General features: G+C 41.5%; 1 long non-coding RNA gene across 1 annotated transcript; it reads left to right on the top strand.

Annotated features, from left to right (window-relative positions):
* The first annotated feature begins 2,903 nt into the window (after window positions 1–2,903).
* Window positions 2,904–3,425, top strand: LOC127532875 (uncharacterized). The gene is made up of 3 exons (XR_007940525.1): window positions 2,904–3,040; window positions 3,261–3,280; window positions 3,370–3,425. It is a non-coding gene; the product is annotated as an uncharacterized LOC127532875 (long non-coding RNA).
* Window positions 3,426–9,670: the final 6,245 nt, after the last annotated feature.

Below are 9,670 nucleotides of genomic sequence, written 5' to 3'. Positions count from 1 at the left end.
ATCAACAAAACACTTCATATATGTCTCAAAATAAGCTCATTCAACCACAACACTAGCAAATAGTCTCACTTCTGAGCACACTGAACTGTAAAATACTAACAACAGACAGCATTACATGAAATAAATTGTAATATTTCAAGTTTGAATGATTTCTTTTTAGATAAATCAGTATTTTATTATAAAATAAGATCTTTGCACTTTGAGTGTTCTAAATCATTGTAATATATTGCAACGAGAATGAATCGGGAATGCAGCAGTTTACTTCAACAACATTGACATATTTTCTCTGTGCCTTTGCATGAAACTTTGGGACCTTACAAAAAATTAAAAGTTTACTGTAAATAAAAAAATGCAGAATCTCAGAATTCAGGGGGCAGAATAGAAATCAAGAGCTAAAACTAAAAAACTAACAACCACATGTATACTGTAACATTCACAGTCGTGTGCGTTTGGCCTCATGTTTCCATCTCTTACATCTGATGTCTTCTCTTGCAATGCACTGTGGGTAGAACTTTTTTGAGTGTCTCCTTTTTATGGTTTCTGATGAGACCAAACACAGATCGCCTGAATCAGTTTTCAGCTGACAACTACACTCAGCTGTGTTTGGAATTACATAATTTTTTAAATTTATTTTTATTGTCAATACTTTGATATGATTTTCAGTAGATTTCAATGTGGCTGCAGCAGAAATTCACCATGTTTTTCCCCCAATCATTCTGTTTTGATTGTGGTTTTTACAGTTTTGAACAAAGTGTGTTAGCATTTGAAAAATGTGCTGTAAAAGTCTAGTGTTTTGCAGGTGGTGAACTAGAAACTGAGAACAGAGTTCATGAATTTTGGTGACTTTGGTCACTGAATGCATTTTGTGTGAAAGCAATGGAAAGTGATTCACAGTTCGGACTGCTGTTTTGCAGACTGTGTTAAGAGTTTTGAACATGTGACTTCAGTTTCGACCAATGCATGTTAGCAATCGAGAAAAACTGTAATCATAGTGAGAGATAGTCAAAGGTGTCCACAATTCCATCTCTGGCACTGGGAGTCACAGGAAGTGCGCACATCAAAATATAAAATAAATAAATGTGGAAATATAAGAGAAACAAACAAATGAGTAAATCGTGGAAATATAAAGAGAAAATAAAGAAATAAAAAGGAAAATTTTGTCTTTGCTTTCACCTTTTCTGTTTTTTCCTTTTATTTATTTATTTATTTCTCTTTGTATTTCACATTTATTTATTTATTATGTATTTTTTAATGTATGTATGTTTGTATTATTTCTCTTTATATTTCCTCAGTCCACCAAGCAAAGGAAAAATGCAAATCAGTTTGCTCTGGGGCGGGGATTCTGAACACAGGATTCCTGCCTGACGCCAGCTCCAAGCACGGCTGAAGTGAAGCCATGTCACCGTTGAGCTTCGGCTTATTCTGCCACTGATAAGATAAGAAATAAACATTAATTTACCGGAATTAGCAGCGTCCTTTCGATGTCTGATGGCAGAATCAGCCGAAGCTCCATATTGGTCAGAATGAACAGGACTAATTTGGGTTAAAAAATTCAACTCTGTTGGAAAATGGAAAATAAAAAATAAAGAAAATAAGGAAAATAAGAGTTTTATGGCAAGTGTTTTGTCCATAAGTTCCTCTGTGTAACTGTATATTCCTCTTTACCACTAGTGAGCTGGATCATGAAGAGGTTCATACCTGAGGAGTTGCCAAAATGTTTGATCAGTTTGCAGGATTTTCCTTAAATAGAATATAGCTTTCACTGTGAATAAAGATTTCTTTTTGGAAAAGTTTTAACTTCAGCTACCATGTTGAATAATAAATCTGCATTATAGTCATTTACCACAGACAACACAAGTTAGGTTTCTTTCTTAGTAGCCATGATGCTAAAGAAAATTAGCTGTTATCTTACAGCTGTTGTTGATTTGCAATCAGTGGTACTACCACAACCCTGCTACACAAACCCTGTCACCACTGGAGGAAAACCTGGTATATTGTGCATTTATATTCATGTTTATGTCATCACCCTATTGTACTTTCTCCGGCAGTTAATGAGTTCTTGGTGTAAACATATTTCTTTTAACAGAGAAACTGTGTGTGTGGTCTCCATGTGTTTCTATGATTTCCTGCCAGTGTTGCCCAACACTAACAAGAGGCTTCCCACTCTGGCCCAGTGTCGAGCAAACTGGTGATATGACATTCCATTAAAGCATCCATTTCTCACAATCCAATTTGTGAATTGAATTGAGCGTGGGTGGAATGGGTGAGGCATAGACGATAAAGTACATACCACAGTCAATGAACGTTAGGTTTCTTTTGAACGTTTGTTGGGACATGTTAAGTGATGAGTTGCCCCGGAAATTTTGAACGTGCAACTTTTTCTGAATTCTGCTCCTGAATTTTATGCACGAATCTGAATACCATGAATTGATGTCTTTTCTACATCAACTTACCAAGTTGCTCAGTCACAACTTACTCACTTTTGAGATTTTTGATCTAAAAAAAACAGCATAAGAGAAGAGGAGACCGATTTAGAAGTTGTATGAGCTTATTTCATTTGTACAAGTAGGTGTTGTTCTGCTTGGAATACATCACAGCTCAAGTTATATGGGAAACAGCCCAAAGTAGAAGTCATACAGTGAATGAGGAAGAAGGACGGCATTTGTCTGCATCAGTTTCAATTCCCTGGAACGTACAATGGTAAGTTGCTGCTATCCAATATTTTCCCTTGTTAGTGTTTATAATGTATGTATGTATGTATATATGTATATATATATATATAATATATATATATTATAATAATATACATATATATATACGTGTGTGTGTGTGTGTGTGTGTGTGTGTGTGTGTGTGTGTGTAATAAAAAGGTCTTGATGATATATCTATATTGCTAATTTAATTTTGGTTGTCAGAGAATTGTATAATTTTATAATGTGTTGTGTTATTTGTACTTTTTGTAATCATTGATAAAATGACGGATCTGCAACCCCAGGCTCAAAAGAAGACTTCTGAAGATACTTCAGTGTTAGTGGATGAGGTATGTTGAACAGAGTCATGATTCAGCATGGGACATGTGATACATATGTATATATATATATATATATATATGTGTGTGTGTGTGTGTGTGTGTGTGTGTGTGTGTGTGTGTGTGTATAATAGAAACGTCTTGATGATATATCTATATTGCTAATTTAATTTTTGGTTGTCAGAGAATTGTATAATTTTATAATATGTTGTGTTATTTGTACTTTTATCAGGCTACTAGAGAGAAGAGAAAGTAAGTCAACAATTGTATTAAAACACTACCATTCATCACTGCATTGTGAGGTTTAGTCTTGTTAATTTAACTGATGTTCGTTATTTTAGGGAAGAACTTTTGATAAGTCCAGAATGGTTCAGAAAGAAAGCTCGATCAATCATTTTGCAACCATTGACGGATCTAACCACCCCAGGCTACAAGACTTCTGTAAGATACTTCAGTTTAGTGGATGAGTATGTTGAATAGGTCATGAATTCGATGGACTGTGATACAACATAAGTGGTGATATTGTGTGTGCGTGTTGTGTGTGTGTGTGTGTGTGTGTGTGTGGGTGTACAGTTCTTCACAGCATCTTCTTTTTGGGAAATATCCAAAAACCAGGAATGACCCCAGAAAAGTATTCTGAATGATACAGACCTATTAGAGGCGTTGAAATCTCGCTACCCTCGGCCATTTAAACTCTATTCCTGCCAACTGCCCAGGAGGAGTCCATTTCATGTGTGCTTGACATGGTAAGGTTATAGACATTGTCAGAAGGTGATTAAATTCTTCGTTGTAAAGTTGTATAAACTTTTAAAGTGCATCATTGTAATTTGTGACACAAAGTCACAGCTTGGCATTATTTGTGACTGTTTTCAGATGCGTCACGTAGTTTGGACAGAGAAGGAAGAGGAAATAAGAAGCAGACTGCAGAAGTTCTCACTGATTTGGAGAAAGAATGTTCCATCAAAGGATTTAACTAGAAAAGAAAAGAAAAATCTAAAGAATTTAATTTCCACTGTCATCTGCCATCTCTAAAAAAAATCCAACAATTCAGTCAGGTACTATGGAGTCTCCATGTCCACTTCTGTTGTAATGCAGGGGAAATCATGATTGCCTGCCTCATGCCTTGGTGCCTGGAATGATTATGTAGCTGGAGCAGTGATGACCTACTATCCAAATAAGTCCAAGAAGGAATACTTTGATGGAACCATCCAAATACCTAACTATGTCAGGTGTCAGGCCTTTAACCTCAGAAATGGAGGAGAAATGCCTCCTTGCAGATCATGTTGGAACATGTTTGGCTTGAACACAGATGAAACAGATGAGTCGGACTATGGCAACTGTGCTGAAGCTGAGAGTCTGAGCAACTTACTGAAAATTGAAAATAAAATTAAACAGGATTCACGACCAAAATCTATCAAATGTACAGCTGACAACAGAGAGAGAGCCAAAGAGATGCTGATCGGGCACTTAAGAATGTGTTAAGCAGGATCCAGTTTAAAACATGGAATGGTACATTCTACACCCCTGAAAGTAAGAAGACAGCTTAAAAAGGGATTTATTGGATACTGAAATCTGATAAGTTTATTAAAATATTACAGTAACAGTGTGTGAAAATGCAGTCCCCTCAAAAGTACAATCTCTGACAATCACATGATTTTCTACGATGACAAAATATAGTTGAAAAGCTCACAGTTAATTCATTTAACTCTGAGAATTGTTAGCTGCCATATCTATCAAAAGAAATGATATTTCACATTTTTTAAACGTCACAAAACTCGATTTTGAATCATTCACAAAGTGCCTCTTAAGTTTAAAAAAAAACTAAACAAAAACACAACCCTGCATCACTTCATGTTTCACGAGTTTATTTTCAGTCTCAAGTTTAATCTATAACTTCCAGATCTATTTGTGATGCCTTTGTGTGTTCCTTTTCTTTGTTTTTATCTGGCATTAAGGTTGTCACTGATGCTGATCATGATAATCCTAAATGCCTCAGTAGAACACAACTATAGAGGTGGCAGAAAAAAGTTTGATAATTTACTTCAGCCAAAAAATGGCAAAATAGCAATGTAAAAATACTTCATTACAAGAGAAGTACTGCCTGGAAAATCTTTACTGAAGGAAAAGTCCATAAATATGTTGCAGCAAAATATGGTTAAAATGTTAAAGTACTGCCTATGGCATATACAGTACAGATTTTTTACTGATATATTATCATAAATTTCATAATTAATATGAATTAAATATTGAAGCCATCAGTGTCGTCCAGGCAGCATGTTACTGTTGCAGCTGCTGCAGGTTTGAACTACTTCCTTATCCAGTTTGACTATTCAGGGACAGCAGAGTAAATCATCACATAATTAATGAGCAGAAGAAAGGAAGAAAATAACAAAACTATATCTGAAAATAAATACTGAAGCAGAACGTGTCCTACATAAGTATCTTTATTGTGAGCCTTCCCAAAGTGATGTTTGGTCTAGGTTTCCATCACAAAACATTTCTTTTGTTCCTGCCATTCTGTCAGCAATGTGTGTGTTTTGTAATCACTGATGCTCTGATGTCTTTTTTCTACCTATGATTTTCTTCAATCTCATGATTTAAAACATTATATCTATTGACTTGCTGGTTACCATACGATGAGTGTTGGTAAATATCGAGAAAAACTTTTTGTCTTGTGTGTAGTTTATGGAAACTGTATTTTCTCTCCCTCTAACAAAGTCAACAACATGATTTAATTTTTTTAATTGTTTATCAATTGTTGAATGCTTCTTATTTTCTGTACAACTCAGCATGTTCTGTTTTACTCCTGTGTCTTTTCTTCTATTTAAAACATAACTGCTCAACATAATATAAATCACTCCGTACCGCATTCATCTGTATCCCAGCTGTCTCTGTTTGCCTTCGTGTTCAAACTCTGTCTGACACAAAACTTAAAAGTGAACATATGGAAACAAATGAGTTCACGGTTTGGAACTATGTTTAAACAGTGGAATTTATTTCTCAGTTATAAATAAACTATGGAAACAGCAAAAAAAATTGTCCGTCATGATCTCATCTTTCAGGGAAGCGATGATTCACCAGAACCACCTTCATCGACTTCAGCCTCAAATACAACGACTATCTGTTATGATTGATACAGAGGTGTCATTAGGGGAAATGAAGTTTTGTTTTCTTTCTTCTTCTTTTTGTGGTGACAAGTCGATGGTTGAGGCTGATGTACCACGCAGATGCATTTGCTGAAATTGAAAGATCAGCCGGTGTAATTAGTTTTTTTTAATTTCTCATGAGGCGCATAAATCATCATAATTTTACATGCATGAACAAAGAAAAATCTCCTGTCAGTCTACAACTGATTACTGTCTCTCTTGCTGATTTGACATCTGACAAATCTCCAGTAATATATGTGTCTGCAGAGCAGGAAGCTGCACCGAGCTGCACATTTAGAAGCATTTTTTAGAGACAGTTATCACAATAGATGATCACTAAGTGCACAATTTACGACTTAAATGCACAACTTATGGTTTTAAAGGCTGATTTCACTCAGAATTACTTGGATATTGAAAAGGTTTATTCAAAGAGTATTCCACTTTTATTTTGGCCCGGTAAGTTTGTCTACAGAAGCTGAACTTTCAGGACCCCATCAAGTATTCCACACAAAGTACTACTTCATATAATACCTAAGATTTTAAAGGTTTAATTCACTCAATAGTACTCATTACAATATCATAAGTTGGTTGCTAAGACTAGCATTTGGACAATTTGTGTAATCTCAAAAAGGACAGTCTGAAAGGTTGGAAATAGGCCAGTACACATAGAGGCAGATATATATTTTACACAACAGTAAATAAAATAAAAGCCAGACACACAAAGGTAAATTAGCTCTATGACTCCTGCAGCAAAATCTCTGATCTATTACCTCCTGATAGACACAGAGACAGACATTAACATGTATAAGCAGATAAGCACTGATCTATTTGATAACGACACACATTTCACTTTTTTAAACTTGGTAAAATATAATTTTATTTTTGACATTTCATGCCACTATACTCTGTCTGAAGTGAGCACCACCTCTTATTTTTTCAACTCTTTTTCCAGTCCGCTACAAAATTCCTCTCCACTTCACTGAAATATTAGACGGACATCATTATCACTGCAAATACTGGTAAACACTTAAAAAAGGCACATTTCACTAACATTGGACACTCCTTAATTAAGGTGGACAACTGAAGAGTTCATATGCAAAAACAGATAACTCCGTTTTGATAAATTGTCAGAAACCTTATATTTTATTTTTTACTTGAGATATATCAATCAAACTGAAGATTGACTCAGTAGAAAAGTACATGACAAAACAGAGAATAAATAATTATTAGTGTATTATTATCTAAAGTAAACAATAAAAAATGAGTTTTCTGAAAATTTATAAAACTGGAGTTACCTGTTTTTGCAAATGAACTCTTCAACTACTACTATTGGTAAATACTGAAAAGCATTTGAGGACATTGTGTACATTTTAAAAAATACATCTTTACTTTCACCTTTGATGGTAAGTGTCACGGACTGAGCTGTTGGACCTGAGCAGAAAGCCACACTACCAGGGCTGGCTGAATGCAAGTGGTTTTATTGTTTGGGGGTGAAAATGGTGGCTAGGTGGGGGAAACCAGGGTGTAGGAGTGGGGGTTCCGGGCAGGAGTGGGGGTTCCGGGCAGGAGTGGGGGTTCCGGCAGGAGTGGGGTTCCCGGACAGCTGCTGCGTGAAGGCAGAGAAAAACAAGGTTAGAATTAAGCAGGAAACTCAAACAGAAAACGTCAAAGGCTTGAGAGCAAACCGAACTGCTTGGTTTCAGGTTCCCAATACTCTGGCAGGAGTGGAAGCTGAGCCGGTACTTATTGTAGGGGTGATCATTAGCATGATGATTGTCAGCTGCCCGGGAGCCGTGGAGGAGGTTGATTGCCTGAGTGGGAGTCAGCTGAGAAGCTAGACTCCACTCAGGCACGAGCTGCAAGGGAAGAACAGGGTAGGGAGCAGATGGGAGATAGGCAGGCCAGCAGGCAGAGAACAGATGAGAACAGGCAGGGCAGAGGAGTGGATGGGAGACAGCAGGGCAGAGGAACAGGAGAGGGGAGAGAAGCATGAGTGGGAGGAAACAGATGGGAAAAGGGGTATTTGGGGATGTCAGGTGGAGGACGGGGGTGAGGAGGAGCCCTGACAGTACCCCCCCCCCCCCCCCCCCCCAATGGGGCGCCTCCTGGCGCCCTACGGAGCCAGCCGGGGCGAGAACCCACGGCTACCAAGGGCAGCCAGGAGCGCCCCCACAGGGGAAAACTGGAAGGGCCCACAGGGGAAACTGGAAGGCCCACAGGGGGAAACTGAAGGGCCCACAGGGGAAACTGGAAGGGCCACAGGGGAAACTGAAGGGCCCACAGGGGGAACTGGAAGGGCCCCACAGGGGAAACATGGAAGGGCCCACAGGGGAAACTGGAAGGCCCACAGGGGAAACTGGAAGGGCCCACAGGGGAACTGGAAGGGCCCACAGGGGAAACTGGAAGGGCCCAAAGGGGGAACTGGAAGGGCCCAAAGGGGGAACTGGAAGGGCCCAAAGGGGGAACTGGAAGGGCCCAAAGGGGGAACTGGAAGGGCCCAAAGGGGGAACTGGAAGGGCCCAAAGGGGGCAGGACTGGGCCGGACTGAACTGGGGGCAGGACTGGGCCGGACTGAACTGGGGGCAGGACTGGGCCGGACTGAACTGGGGGCAGGACTGGGCCGGACTGAACTGGGGCAGGACTGGGCCGGACTGAACTGGGGGCAGGACTGGGCCGGACTGAACTGGGGGCAGGGAAGGGCCGGACTGAACTGGGGGCAGGGAAGGGCCGGACTGAACTGAGTGAAGGGAAGGGCAGTAGCTCTGGGGGTCGGCCCGAAGGCTCAACTGGCCGAGGATGGATAGGGCGGAGGGTCCGCTCCGGAGGACGGACCGTGGGCCGGACTGGCTGTGGATGAGTGGGCCGGAGGATCCGCTCCGGAGGACGGACCGTGGGCCGGGCTGGCCGGGGATGGACAGGACGGAGAGTCCGTTCCGGTGGGCGGCCTGGGGGTCGGGCTGGCCGTGGGTGGCAGGACGGAGAGTCCGTTCCGGTGGGCGGCCCGGACGAGGCTGGGCAAGCTGGAGGGTCCGTTCCGGGGGCGGCCCGGAGGCGGTAGAGGCCAAGGCCGGACGGCCCAGAGGGTCCGCTTCGGGGGACGGCCCGAAGGCGGGACAGGTCGAGGCCGAACCGGCCTAAGGATCCGCTTCGTTGGACCGGACTGGTCGAGGCGGGACAAGCCGGAGGACCCGTTCTGGGGGACGGCCAGAAGGCGGGACGGGTTGAGATTGGACAGGGCGGAGGGCACGCTTCAGAGGGAGGCCTGGAGGCGGGTCCGGCCGAAGCTGGACTCGCCGGAGGGTCCTCCTCCGAGGACGGCCCTGGGGTCCAGACAGACAGGTGGGGCCGCTCCGGCGAACCGCTCCGGGAACTGCTGGCGGAGCGTCGTCGACCTCCGCGGGAACTGGGGGCGGAGCGTCGTCGACCTCCGCGGGGAACTGGGGCGGAGCGTCGTCGACCTCCGCGGGAATCTGGGGGCGGAGCCTCGTCGACCTCC

The sequence above is a fragment of the Acanthochromis polyacanthus genome, unplaced genomic scaffold (genome assembly GCF_021347895.1).
Source record: "Acanthochromis polyacanthus isolate Apoly-LR-REF ecotype Palm Island unplaced genomic scaffold, KAUST_Apoly_ChrSc contig34, whole genome shotgun sequence".
In the NCBI taxonomy this organism is placed as follows: domain Eukaryota; kingdom Metazoa; phylum Chordata; class Actinopteri; family Pomacentridae; genus Acanthochromis; species Acanthochromis polyacanthus.
This window is presented reverse-complemented; position numbering and strand designations above follow the sequence as displayed.